Consider the following 15,701-nt stretch of genomic DNA (forward strand, 5'->3'; position numbering starts at 1 on the left):
ATATCCATCTACTGATGAATGGATTAAGAAGAGGTGATGGATATATATGTCCACTCATCATAATGATGTGGATGGAGCTAGAGAGTATTATGCTAAGTGACATAAGTGAAATAAGTTAGTCAGAGAAAGACAAGTATCAAATGATTTCACTAATATGTGGAATTCAAGAAACAAAGCAGATGAACATAGGGGGGAAAGAGTCAGACCAGAAAACAGACTCTTAAGTATAAAGAACAAATGGAGGGTTACTGGAAGGAAGGTGGGCCAAGGGGATAGGTTAATCATTGATAGGTATTAAGAAGGACATTTTTTCTCATAAGCACTGGGTGTTGTATGTAAGTGATGAATCACTAAATCTTCACCTGAAACTAATATTACACCGTATGTGAAGCAACTGAAATTTAAATAAAATATTGAAAAATAAAATAAAATAAGGAAAAGAAAAAAAAATTTAAAAGACACTTGCTTCTACCAGGTTCCATTCATATTTCACCTCTTTTAAGAAGCCCTCCTTGACCAGCCCAGCTCATAGGACTCTCTCTGCCTAGAATCTATGTAGCACTCAATACTTCTGTATTGCTTATTCAGAAAGTTGTATGACAGAGTAGGAAGGATCCTCAGAGATTACCCAAACCCTTCTTTGTATTAATGAGGAAATTGGTGCCCAGAGAGAATAAAGGAATTGACCAAGGTCACACAGTAGATCAAAGGCCTTCTGATTCTTGATCTGGTGCTTTTCTTCCTACATCCAGGTTGGAGCAGGGAGTGAAGAAGAAGGATGGGCGGTAACTTGGCATAAAGGAACAATCAGATCTGATATCCAAAAACCTGATGAAAATCATCTAATATATGTAAAATTACTTAGCATGTCCCCAGACATACAGGAGTTTCTCAATATGCTTTGGGTGTCTCTGAATCAGAAGTTATCTGAGCCACCTCCATCACCTGCTCAGGGCCTCCAGCCAGGGGTTGGATCAAACAAGGCACTCTGTGGCTAGAATTTGGTTCTTTAGACAAGCATTACCTACTCTTCTCATTTGTCTGCTTTATGTCTCTATAATTTACACACTTATTTTCTTTTTGGCTTCCTGTAATTTTTTTTAACAAAATTCTTTCAAGACTTTGAACACAACTTTTCATTCATCCTCTATACTTCTATCTAATAATCATTTCTGTGCCTGTCATTTTTTTAATGAGAATTTGAGTACTAATTATCCACAGGATAAGGCCAACTTATTAACATAGCATCAAAATTGTGTCTCAAACTTGCTATCCATACTCCCTGGCAATTACAAATTACTATCCATTTGCTATGTCCTTTCATTCCTCTCTGACTTTGCATATGATTTTCTCTCAGTGTACCACATGTTCTATCCCTGCTTTTATACCTGGCAAGCTCAGCTGAAAAACCCACAAAAGTTCTAAATGTGAATTCTTCCCCAAATTTCCCAAGATAAACTTGCTGCTTCCTCCCAAATTTAATTAATTTGTCATTAATAACATTGATTATACAGAATTATACTCAATTAGCACACCTGGTACTCTCTGCAGTCCCTCTGTCCTTGACTGTTTGAAAGAAGAAAACAAGTCTTACTTATATCTCTCTTCTTTCACATGCTCCATAAATGGCTGTGACTAACTGCTATGACAACTCAAGCAGAAAAAGTACAGAGACCAATGTATAATTCCTAACTGGAGTTGCTTCTTGCAGTCTTCACTTCTTAACTAGAGGACTCTGGCTAGGTTGGGAAAGTAAATCAATTTCTTGTCTCTCTTTCCTCCCTTTTTAGCATGAGCAGTGCTACAAGAGACACAACAAAGAAGGAGAGGCACTAAGCAAACAATACTTAGTGGTGATGAAGAGGCAGGAATTCACACACTAGGGGTGAGACTTTCCCTACTACATGGCACTCAGAGGCTGGCCATTTGTGCACAGGTCCCACCCCTTCCATCCAACTGGCAGACAAGAAGACACTGCCACCCAGCAGGTCTGGAAACCTCAAGGACCCCACAGATCTACCCAGGAAGTGCTGTTGGGCAAGGTCTTGGTGCCTCAGTGTATTGGCACTGTGATGGACACATGTGCAATACCAACACCTCTTCCTGTTTCTAGAGAATGGCCCTGTGAGAAAGAGGCTGGCAAAAGGCACACAACTTATGGACACCACCTGTAACCCCTGTCTGAATTCAGAGTCAGTTTTCTTCTTCCAGTAAGGTCTCCTCGGGTTCCACACATCATGTCAGCTGTCAAGAAAGCAAATTGATGTACTGTTTCTTAAACTATGGGTATCGGAAGCATCAGAGAATGGGGCCTGGCCTGCACATTTGAATTCTTAGAAACATCCAGAATTTGAACTGGAGGGCAGTGACAAAGTTTCTCAGAAGACTGGGTTTCAATTCTGTACCCTACATCTTAATGTGCCATACACAAACTAGGAGTGTCCATAAGAGTGAGCAGATCAGGGAAGGGCTGGAATCCAGATCCCAAGAAAAAAGACTGAGGAGTAGGATCTGTTTAAGTTGAATCAGAGAAGCCACAAGAGAATGTGAGCACTGTCTTCAGACTTAAGAAGTCTGTCTTGGATCAGAGGAAGCAGACTGATGAAAACAGATTCCAGTTCAGTATGAGGCAGAACTTTCTAAAAGTCAGAATCTCCTGAATGGCTTCTTAAACAGAAATTGAGTTATCCAATTTTGGTATATTCAAGAGGGACAGGGTGATTGATTGGTGAGGATTCAAAATAATTTAACTTAGTTGCCCTTGAAGCCCAGCCTTAATGGTGATCCTATCATCCATCAAATGAGACCCAACCTCTTACACCTTTTCCACTTGAAGGTGGGGGTTGATGTCACTGTGGTGTTAGCACCAGATCTTCTACTGCCTTCCATAACCTATAGAACTTTGGACTGCTGACCTTTGGTTAATTTCCCCTGTCAACCCAGGGTACAGAGATGGCTCTATTTTGGAGCATCAAATACAATTGCACTCAATAAATAGATGGTAATCTATGTGAGCTCAGCATGTGGAACCTCCACTACCTATACCTTAAACCTAGAAAGGACTTACTTTTCAAACTGAGCTTCTCTATCACCCTGAAAGAAAGAAGAAGGTTAACTCTCCATTTTACAGATGAAGAAAATTTTTAAAGAGATTAACTTCCTTAAAATAGCTATAAAGACTGTTGAATCACAGATCTGTACCTCTGAAGCAAATACTGCAATATATGTTAAGAAAAAAAAAGAAGATAGCAGGAGGGGAAGAATGAAGGGGAGTAAATCGGAGGGGGAGATGAACCATGAGAGATGATGGACTCTGAAAAACAAACTGAGGGTTCTGGAAGGGAGGGGGTGGGGGGATGGGTTAGCCTGGTGATGGGTATTAAAAAGGGCACGTTCTGCGTGGAGCACTGGGTGTTATGCACAAACAATGAATCATGGAACACTACATCAAAAACTAATGATGTAATGTATGGTGATTAACATAACAATAAAAATAGCTATAAAGAATAAGTAAGGCCAGATTATGATGACACTCCAATGTTAGCCACAACCAGACCATCCTTGCAATCTTTCTTCCCAGGAATATTTTTTGGCCACTTATTATATGCCAAAGCACTATAGAAAGCAACTTACAGGTCCTCCCTCCCCCAACCTTTTAGTTCTGAAAAATATCAAACTAACAAAATTTGAAGGAATAGTACAATGAACACCCATATTCCATCTATCTACACATAAGCACACACATATACGCACACACTTTTTGCTAAACCATTTAAATAGTCAGTTGCAGCACTATGAAACTTGACCCATAAACATTTCAGCCTATATCTTCAAAACATGAATAGTCTCTTATATAACCACAGTTGCATTATCATATTCAAGAAAGTAAATGTTGATTCAATGTTAAATAATACACTAACTTCCCCAGTTTCAAAAAAAAAAAGATAAAAGAAAATGTTTCAGATTGTCTCCTTTGTTTTCAATCTGGAAACCCATTAAAATTTACGAATTGCATTTGTTTATCCTATCCCTTCAGTGTCTTTCAATCTAAAATGCCCTCCAATCCACCTTCTTTCATCTTTCATAAAATTGGCATTATTGATATCAGGACAATTGATATATAGAATGTTACAGGTCTTTTCAAAGTAGAAGATAGGCAACATTGCTTCTGTCAAATTAATTAAACAAGGAGACCATTAGAATAAGATGGTTTTAAATGCCTTAGTAGCCTATGTAAGCAAACCAAAACCTAAGCCTATAATGCTTCAAGGCTAAGAAATCAAAATTTTAGGACAACCCATTAGAAACAGCCAACTAGGCTTTTCCAAATAAGGCAACCACTTAAGCTACAATCAATCAAATGATTTAGTTGCTTTGCTTTCATCTCTTCTCTATAAAAGTCTTTCCCCTAACTCCTGTCAATGGAATGCTCCTAACCACTTCTGGTTTGGCACTGCCCAGTTGAAATTAATTTTCACTCAAATAAATTGCTAAATTATTAATATGCCTCAGTTTATCTTTAACAGTCCTAGTGTGAGAAAAGGGATCTGAAGGAGATCCCCAATGGCCCCCTGGGAACAATGAGCAGTGACCAGGTATAGATACCATTTAGCCCTTTGTGTATCTGGATGTCTCAAGTAAGTCCCTCTTGGATATCTTAAGTCCACAGCTTTTGCATTTTGAGCTCTCAGACTTTAGCAATCCTTTTACCAGACTGGGTCTGGAGTTGGACTGGGTCTGACTTAAACTGGACTGGGTCCAGTGTGAGGCCTCAGGTAAATTAAAAAAAAAATTTTAAGGAGAAAATAAGACAAAATGTGTTCCTCCAACTCCAAAAAGTCTGGGACACCTCTATCTGGGACTCTGGCTAACTATATGAAAATTAAAGGCCCAGAATCTATGTTTGAACAAGTGGGTTAACCTTACCAAAGATTATCTTCAGTGGGAAGTACAGTGACCATGGTGTGAAACTTTTAACCTAGTTTAGCTTATCCACTTACTAGGTACACTTGAGAAAAGGGGATCTCATCCAAGAACTCAGAAGGGTACAGGGAAAATTACTTCTCCCCTACAGCTTCTGACCCAGATGGAACCTGCTGGGACACTCTATTCATTCTTGAGCATGCAGATGAAGTCCTGGAAAAAATTGCAGAGGCTAGTAAAGGGCAAGAAGTCTTACCAAAGTCATCTCTGGGATCTGTCTTTGTAGTGCTAGGTCAAGAAAAGAGGTAAAATTTCACCCTGCTCCTTCCTTCCCAAATTCAGAGTCTTGTGAATTTGGTTTGGGGGTACCCATTTGTTATCTATCCTTTCCCTCCCAGGAACAGCTATTGCTTTCTTGTCTTATTTTGTATACTGAGAACTTGGCTTAGCTTCCTGCCAATTGAGGTACACAAGTTTTTGTTTCTTGCATGTATAGGCAGCCCAGTGGTCAGGTTAGGGGACCCAACAGAAATGGGAGTTGCACTCCATTTGCAGGTAGCATCCTACCAACTGTTGCCAGCTCTCATGGAATATTCTAAGTTTTTATTTAATTACCTTTGAGAGTGTTTCTGGATCTTGGGATGGCTGCTCCCTTTGCACCCTCTTTGGGGATTCCTCCTGTGTTCATAGTCAAACCATAAAAGGCTTATTGGTTTCAAGTCACTTAATAGGTATACCTTTGGTTTAAAAAGAAAAAGGAAAAATAATCATTATTACTTATTTTTTTAATTTGAACATAGTTGACACACGTGTTACATTAGTTTTAGATGTACAACATAGTGACCCAACTTCTCTATAGTTTATGCTAGGCTCACCACAAGTGAAGCTACCATTTGTCACCCATAAAATCCTATTACAATATCATTGATTATATTCCTTATGTTCTGCCTTTTATTCCTGTGACTTACTCATTCCATAACTGGAAGCCTGTATCTCTCACTCCCCTTCACTCATTTTGCCCAACCCCCCACCCACCTCCCTCTAGAAATCATCTGTATTTGTAGGTCTGATTCTGCTTTTTATTTGTTTGTTTATTCATTTGTTTTTTCTTAGATTCCACCTTTGAATGAAATTATATGGTATGTCTTTCTCTGACTTATTTCATTTAGCATAATACCCTTTATGCCCATCCATTTTGCCACAAATGGCACAATATCATTTTTGAAGGCTGTGTAATAGTCTATTGTGTGTGTTTATCCTATATTTATTGTAGCATTCTTTACAGTAGCCAAGATATGGAAGCAACATAAGTGTTCATCAGTACACAAATGGATAAGGAAGATGCTTTATATATGTGTGTGTGTAATTTTTATTTATTAATTTTATTTTTTCATATCTAACTTTCTCTTTGATTTTAATTCTAGTATAGATAACATACAGTGTTATATTAGTTTCAGGTGTACAATATAGTGTTTTCATAATTCCATACATCACCCCAGTGCTAAATCACCACAAGTGCACTCCTTACTCATCACTTACTTCACCCATCCCCCTCCCAGTCTCCCCTCTGGTAGCCATCAGTTTGTTCTATATAGTTAAGTGTCTGTTTCTTGGTTTATCTATCTCTTTTTTGTTGTTTGTTTGTTTGCTTATTTGTTTGGTTTCTTAAATTCCACATGTGAATGAACTCATATGGAATTTGTCTTTCTCTGACTGCCTTATTTCACTTAATAGTATACTCTCTGGCTGCATCTATATTGTTTGCAAATGGTGAGATCTCATTCTCTTTTATGGCTGAATAATCCATTCCACTTATTTATCCATTCATCAGTTGACAAACATTTGGGCTCTTTACATAATTTGGCTATTGTTAATAATACTGCAATAAATATAGGGGTACATGTATCCTTTTGAATCAGTGTCCTTGCATATTTTGGGTAAATATCCAGTAGTGCAATTACTGGATCATAGGATACTTCTAATTTTAACTTTCTGAGAAATCTCCACAATGTTTTCCACTGTGGCTGCACTCCTATCAATAGTGCAAGAGGGTTCCTTTTTCTCCACATCCTTATGAACACCTATTGCTTCTTGTGTCATTGATTTTTGCCATTCTCACAGGTGTGAGATGATATCTCACTTAGTTTTGATTTGCATTTCCCTGATGGTAAGTGATGTTGAACATCTTTTCATGTGTTTGTTGGCCATCTGGGCATTTTCTTTGGAGAAATGTCTGTTCATGTCTTCTGCTTATTTTTAAATTGGATTGTTTTTTGGGTGTTCAGTTGTATATATTCTTTATATATGTTGAATACCCACTATCAGATATGTCATTTGCAAACATCCTCTCCCATTCCATAGGTTGCTTTTTATTTTTGTTGATTGTTTCCTTCTCTGTGCAGAAGCTTTTTATTTTTATGAAGTCCCAATAGTTTATTTTTGCTTTCATTTCCCTTGTGTCAGGAGACATATCTAGAAAAATGTTGCTATGGCCAATGTCAGAGACATTACTACCTGAGTTCTTTTCTAGGATTATATCTATATTTATATCATCTATATCTATATCTATAATCCATCTATCTATATATGTATTTATCATCTATCTCTCATCTCTCTATCATCTATCTATCATCTAGATATAACTTTTTTAAAGTTCAATACCTCCAGGAATATTTACCTTTGTTCTGGATAAAATCTGATGATAAGATACTTGAAAGTATTTTTAAATTAACTTTATGGTCAGAAGGTTGCCAAATTGGAAGCTGATATTTAGAGTGTACAAGGAACTTCTTCAGGGAGGGGTTAGCTTTTAAATATATATCAAATATTAGTTCTGAATGTTGGTTCTTTGAAGGTGAAACTTTTTTGTTTCTTTTTATTGTTTAAATTCAATTAGCCAACATATAGTACATCATTAAGGAAATTTTTTTTTGAGGCCTTCTCCCCTCAGCTAAGAACTATGTACCCAGAGGGAAAGAGAATATCCTGAAGGATAGGATTTACTAAAATCCATTGTGACCGACTTTTTTTTTTTTTACTAAACCCATTGTGAAAGGATTTACTAAAAGCATTCCAAAAACACACAGCTCTAAATCTAGAACATAGGAATCTTTTGATTTCCATCTTAGTTGAAATTTTCTTCCCTGATATAAAGAAGGAAATGAAAGATGATGTAGCTGGATTGGTGACTGCAATTCAGATTGCAACCCAATTCTTTGAGAAATTAAGAACAACTATCCTTGTCTTACAAATCAAGTATTTACAAGAACAGAAATGCAGATCTAGAAGATATTCAAAGCCCCCCAATCCTTTTTACCAATCCCCAAACCTCCCCTATTTATTTCAAACTGCTTGCAGATTTGTAAAACATCTGTACTTAGAAAACAAAACTCCTCCTTGGAGAAAACTCATATCCTTCTGTGCCTTTGAGATGTTCTACTTTATCTTCTTTAAGAGCCTAGAGCCATCTCTTTGAAATGTGAATTTCAGGGCGCCTGGGTGGCTCAGTTGGTTAAGCGATTGCCTTCAGCTCAGGTCATGATCCTGGAGTCCAGGAATCAAGTCCCGCATCGGGCTCCCCACTCAGCAGGGAGTCTGCTTCTCCCTCTGACCCTCCCCTTTCTCATGTGCTCACTCTCTCTCTCTCAAATAAATAAATAAAATCTTTAAAAAAAAAGAAATGTGAATTTCAGGGAAACAATTTTTATCAGAAGGGGAAAAACTATTCAAAAGTGGGCAAATGAGAAACATAAAAAGTCTTCTCCAGAAATATTAGTAGAAATCTTAAGGCTTCTGAGCAGGTAACTTGAGCTTATTTCATTTGCCATAAACACAGTTTGGATTTGACTTTTCTTTTATAAACTAGTGATTTTTGTATTATTATACCTATTCATAACTAACATTTTAAAACAAAAGCTATAAGATCTCTGTTTCTGTCTGTCTTTATGTGTGTGTGTGTGTATATGTTATAGATGTGTGATTTTCCTACCTCCAGGTGATATTGCCAAAATTAATTTACAAAATGGATCTATATAATAGGCTTAAAGAAAAATAAGCACTTATATAAATTAAGTATTGTGTCCCAAATATAGAAACTAACCCAAAAGTTTTCTCAGGTTCACATGATCTAGAATAATCTTATGTAAAAGAAAAAAATTGGTTTATTTAAAACAGGCATGTCTTCATAGTCATCAACATTAAAGATGACATGGATATAGAACTTTTATTCTACCTAGCCTTACTAAAGGTCAAATAAGCTCATGTTATCTCTGTTGCCAAATTTGTCAGCAAGAAAAATTAACAGGATGGTTAGCTGTTTATGTCTTGTAAAATTTTCATGAGTAAATTAAACGTAATTGTTAAGAGCAAGTTAACTAAGAAAATGTAAGTAAAATAAGAGTTTTTAAGTAAACTTTTCAACTTTATTGGTTTATTATATGTCTACTTAAAAACAGTTCCCAAAAGCTTTTTTGGTAACTTGAAACCTTAAAGTTATGCTGAGTTAAGTGATGGATATCTACTGAATATCTAGAATATTTCCAAATAAGATAAAACACTGAAACATCATTTACTAAAATTAGGTTTAATTTACTTTTGGCTTCTTATTACAGAGTGAATAAAGGTATTTGGGTCTATTAGTAAACATGGTCTGTGCCACATTGAAAAAATTACTTCTAAAAATTCTAGAATAAAAAATAATTCTAGGAATTATAAAATGTACTTATAAATTTATAAATCTACAGGATGTTAGCATAACAGTCCACATTTGCTTACTTTTTAGTTTTCACTGGAAATTAAGTTTCCTAATGGTTAAGAATTATAATAAACATATACCATTAAAACTACTAGGCACACCTGGTTGGCAAAGGCGGTTAAGGGTCCAACTCAGTTTTGGCTCAGGTCATGATTTCAGGGTTGTGAGATCGAGCCCCCTGCACTCGGCATGGAGTTTGCTTGGGATTCTCTCTCCCTATCCCTCTGCAACTACCACTCATGCTTGCTCTCTCACTCTCTGAAAATAATTAAATATTTTTTTAAAAAACTACTGGAAATAGTGAGTATGAAAGGAAATAACTGTGCATAAAAAGTAGATAAAGAAAGTACAATGTATTTTGTAAATAAGAAAAAGTATGAAGGGCATGGCTTTGTTGAGGGGAAAAGAGAATAATCTCATCCTAAAGTAGAATTACTGGCTGTTCCAGAATAATAAAGAAGAACAATATAGGATCAAATCTGAATGGATACAAAAAAAAAAAAATGGTGCGAGTTTTGTGGAAAAAGAATCTTGAAAAAGGAATTTTACTTGTCCTCAAGATTGGAACGGATTTATTTAAGTTTTTAAAGAATGAGCCTTAATATCAAAAGTAAATTGGTATGGGGTGCCTGGGTGGCACAGTCTATTAAGTATCAGACTCTTGGTTTTGGCTCAGGTGATAATCTCAGGGTCATGAGATTGGGCCCCACGTTGGGTTCCATGCTCAGCTTAGAGTCTGCTTAAGATTGTCTCTCCCTCTCCTTCTGCTCTCCTGCTCATGCTCTTGCTCTTTCTAAAATAAAGAAATAATTGTTTTTAAAGTACAATGGTGCAAAATTGTAATTTTTTTTCTTTCTCAAAAGGAAAAAGTTTTCTTGGACTGTTTATCTGCTTTTAAGTGATTATGAAAGGTTTGGGGGTAGTTTGTCTGGAAAGCAAAGATTTTTTTTTTTACCTTATCAAAATAATTTCTTATACTTTATATTGTCCTTATCAGGCCCTTGATTGCAGGCATTCCTTAAAGATACTGTGACTTTAGTTCCAGACCACCACAATAAAGCAAATATTGCAATAAAGCAAGTAAAATGAATTTTTTGGTTTTTCAGTGCATATAAAAGTTATGTATATGCTATGCTGCAGTCTTTAAGTGTGAAATAACATTATGTCTAAAAAATGTACATATCTTAATTAAAAAATATTTCATTGCTAAAAAATACTAACCATTATTTGAGCTTTCAGTGAGTCATAATATTTTTCTGGTGGAGGGTCTTGCCTTGATGTTGATGACTGCTGACTGATCTGGGTGGTGGTTCTGAAGTTGAGGTTGGCTGTGGTAATTTCTTAAAATAAGATGGCAATGAAGGTAGCCAGACCAATTGACTCTTCCTTTCAAATAATAATTTCTCTACAGAATGTGATGTTATTTGACAACACTCTACCCAGAGCAGAACTTTTTTCCAAAATTGGAGTTAATCCTCTTCAATTCTGCCACTGCTTTATCAACTAAATTTATATAGTATTCTAAATCTTTCATTGTCATTTCAACAATCATCACAGTATCTTCACCAGGAGTAGATTCCATTTCAAAGAACCACTTTTTCTGTTCATCCATAAAAAACAACTCTTCATCTGTTAAAAATTTATTATGAAATTGCAACAATTCAGTCACATCTTCAAGCTCCACTTCTAATTCTAATTCTCTTATTTCTACCATATCTTCAGTTACTTTCCCCACTGAAGTCTGGAATCCCTCCAAGTCATCCACAAGGGTTGATATCAACTTTTTTCTAGTTCCTATTAATGTTGATATTTGGACATCTCCCCATGAATCACAAATGTTCTTAATGGCACCTGGAATGGTGAATCATTTCCAGAAAGTTTTCAATTTACTTTTTCCAGATCCATCAGAGAATCACTATGAAAGCGTTAGGCTTACATAATGTATTAAGCAATAAGATTTGAAAGTCAAAATTACTCCTTGATCCCTGGGTTTCAGAAAGGATAGTGTGTTAGCAGGCATGAAAACATTAATTTCATTGCACATTTCTATAAGAACTCTTGGGTGACCAGGTGCATTGTCCATAAGCAGTAATATTTTGAGAGGAACCTTTTTATCATGAGCAGTAATTCTCAATATCGGGCTTAAAATATTCAGTAAAAAATGTTGTACACAGGGGTGCCTGGGTGGCTCAGTCGGTTAAGTGGCTGCCTTCGGCTTGGGTCATGATCCTGGGGTCCTGGAATCGAGCCCCACATCTGGCTTGGTGGAGAGCCTGCTTCTCCCTCTCCCTCTGCCTACTTGTGCTCTCTATCTCTCTGTCAAGTAAATAAATAAAATCTTTTAAAAAATAATAAAAATAAAAACTAGAGAACACTTAGGAAAGAAATTGAGGAAGACAAAAAGAAATGGAAAAACATTCCATGCTCAAGGATTGGAAGAATAAATATTGTTAAAATGTTTATGCTATCTAGGGCAGTCTACACATTCAATGCAATCTCTATCAAAATACCATCAACATTTCTCACAGAGCTGGAACAAATAATCTGAAAATTTGTATAGAACCAGAAAAGACCCCAAATAGCCAGGGGAATGTTGAAAAAGAAAACCAAAGCTGGTGGAACCATAATTCTGGATTTCAAGCTCTCTTACAAAGCTGTAATCATCAAGACAGTATGATGTTGGCACAAAAACAGACACAGGGATCAATGGAATAGAAAAGAGACCCCAGAAATAAACCCTTAAGTCTGTGGTCCACTAATCTTCCACAAAGCAGGAAAGAATATTCAATGGAAAAAAGACACTCTCTTCAACAAATGGTGCTGAAAATATTGGACAGCCACATGTAGAAGAATTAAACTGGATCATTTTCTTACACTATACACAAAGATGAACTCAAAATGGATGAAAGACCAAAATGTGACACAGGAATCCATCAGAATCCCAGGGGATAACACAGGTAGAAACCTCTTTGACCTCAACCACAGCAACTTCTTGCTAGACAAGTCTCCAGAGGCATTGGAAACAAAAGCAAAAATGAAGTATTGGGACTTCATCAAGATAAAAAGCTTCTGTGCAGCAAAAGAAACCATCAACAAAACTAAAAGGCAACTTACAGAATGGGAAGATATATTTGCCAATGATATATCAGATAAAGGGCTATTATCCAAGATCTATAAAAAACTTATCAAACTCAACACCCAAAAAACAAATAATCCAGTCAAGAAATGGGCATAAGACATGAACAGATGGGTGCCTGGGTAGCTCAGTTGGTTAAGTGGCTGCCTTCAGCTCATGCCATGATCCCAGGGTCCTGGGATTGAGTCCCGTATTGGGCTCCCTGCTCAGTGGAGAGCCTGCTTCTCCCTCTCTCTCTGCCTGCCTCTCTGCCTACTTGTGCTCTCTATCTCTCTGTCAAATAAATAAATAAAATCTTTTAAAAAAGACAGAAACAGACATTTCTCCAAAGAAAACATATAAATGGCCAAGAGACACATGAAAAAATGTTCCACATCACTTGGCATCAGGGAAATACAAATCAAAACCACAGTCAGATACCACCTCACACCAGTCAGAATGGCTAATATTAACAAGACAGGAAAAAAAAATGTTGGCGAGGATGTGGAGAAGGGGGAATCCTTTTACACTGTTGGTGGGGATGTAAGCTGGTACAGCCATTGTGGAAAACAGTATAGAGGTTCCTCAAGAATTTAAAAATAGAGCTACCCTATGACCCAGCAATTGCCCTACTAGGCATTTACCCCATAGATATAAATGCAGTGATTCAATGGTGCACCTACACCCCAATGTTTACAGCAGCAGCGTCCAGAATAGCCAAACTGTGGAAAGAGCTGAGCTGTCCATTGACAGATGAATGGATAAAGAAGATGTGGTGGTATAAATTATATATGTATGTGATGGAAAATTACTCAACCTTCAGAAAGAATGAATACTTAGCATTTACATTGACATGGATGGAACTGAGGGTATTAAGCTAAGTGAAGTAAGTCAAGAAGAGAAAGACAATTATCATATGGTTTCACTCTTATGTGGAATATAAGAAACAGTGCAGAGGATCATAGGCAAGGGAGGGAAAACTGAATGGGAAGTCATCAGAGAGGGAGAAAAACCATCCTGTAGTTAAGAGAAACTCTTAACTACAGGAAACAAAGTGAGAGTTGCTGGAGGGGAAGTGGGCGGGGGGATGGGTAATTGGGTAATGGGTATTATTAAGGAGGGCACATGATGTGATGAGCACTGGGTGTTATACACAACTGATGAATTATGGACCACTACATCTGAAACTAATTATGTACTGCTTATTGAATCTAAATAAAAATAAAAGAACACTATGAATAATTACATGGGAACAAATTATATAAACTAGATGAAATAGACATAGTCTTAGAAATGCACAAAAAATCAAAATTGTCTCAAGAATAAAATCAAAATTTAGAAGATGTAGGAAGACCCTGAGCTGGCCTCATCCCTAGAACACAGCTAGATAACTATAAAAACCGTTCTAAATATCCCAGAAATCAACCTGAAGACTGACATAACAAACTCCACAACTAAAGGGAGAGAAGAGGCCACAAAAAGAAGATAGGAATTTGGAGACCTGTTTTAGGGGAGAAATAAATCAGGGGTGTTGTGGAGGGGGAGGGAACCCTTGTCATGGAGAAAAGCAAGAGAGAATAAACCACACAGAGGAATGCAAGAGGAGAACTTTTCCCCCCAAAACCATTGGCTTGGAAAAAGAAGGGCTGAATTTCCTGAGTTCTTGCACCCAGCAGGGCTTAAATTTAGCCTGGAGTTTTAAAAAAAAAAAGCTGACTTGTCTGGGATAGAGCCCTTAGGGCACTGCTCTATTCCTGAGAGTAGTCAGTCAAACAATCGCGGGGGGGGGGGGCGCGGGGGGAGACAGCTTGGAAACAAACTGATCTGAAAAATGCCTGGGGCACACAGAGAGAGATTATTCACTCTTCTCAGATTACTCCTCTGAGAGGCAGTGTTCACAGAGAGGCCCCTGTGGAGACAAAGGAGCTGGCTGGCACCATTCCTGGACCCCACACCTCAACATAAACACAGAGCCACCTGGGAAGCAGCCCAGCACCAACATTGGCTGCCTAATTTGCTTACACCAAACCCCACACCGCTACATTCTGGAAGAAATACCCTTCTTAGTCAAGCTTGCATCAGTCCCAGCGCCATGGGCCTCTCCCCCAGAAGACCAGCATAAGCACCTGCCCAAACCACATCTCCAAAGCCTGGACTTTTAACAGTCAACAGGCCTGGCTGGGATAGAGACAGGAAGACACAGCACTGATTCTGGAGAGAAGACAGCCAAAAAAAAAAAAAAATTGAGGCAAACATTCCTAGAAACAGCAATCTGAAAAACACCTGAGGAACAGAGTGGGGAGATTATTCACTCTTTCTGGAGTTCTTTCCTGAGAGTCAGCCTTCATGGAAAAACTTCTCCAGGACAAAGGAGATGGCTGATGTCATATCCTTCCTTCCCCTGCCACCACTTAGCATAAACACAGAGCCACCTGTGGAAGTAGCACAACACCAACACTGGCTGCCTAAGTTACATACACCAAGCCCAATTCCTCTGTACTCTGGCAGAACCACCCTTCTCAATCAAGCTTGCCTTAGTCCCTGCAGGGTGGGCCACTACCCCAGAAGACCAGCACAAACCCCTGCCCACACCATATCTCCTGACCAGAGAGTTCTGCAAGGTCACAGTTCTAACAGAAGTAATATCAGGTCTCCTTTAACAAGCAGACCAGAACACAACTACTCAAAACTTGCCACATTCTGCCCAAGGACCAAATACTCCTCACTGCAGGCAAAGAAGACCGCTGCAGACTATTGTCCTGAAGGACAGAGCAACCAAAACACAACAGCAGAGCACATGCAATACTCCGTGAAGTTCCAGGCCATGATGTCTTCATCATAAAGGTATTACTCCCAGGAGCAGGAAACATAACTGGCTTTCCCAATACAGAGAAAAAGGCAAAGACATAG

Source organism: Zalophus californianus, chromosome X, assembly GCF_009762305.2.
Source record: "Zalophus californianus isolate mZalCal1 chromosome X, mZalCal1.pri.v2, whole genome shotgun sequence".
NCBI lineage: Eukaryota > Metazoa > Chordata > Mammalia > Carnivora > Otariidae > Zalophus > Zalophus californianus.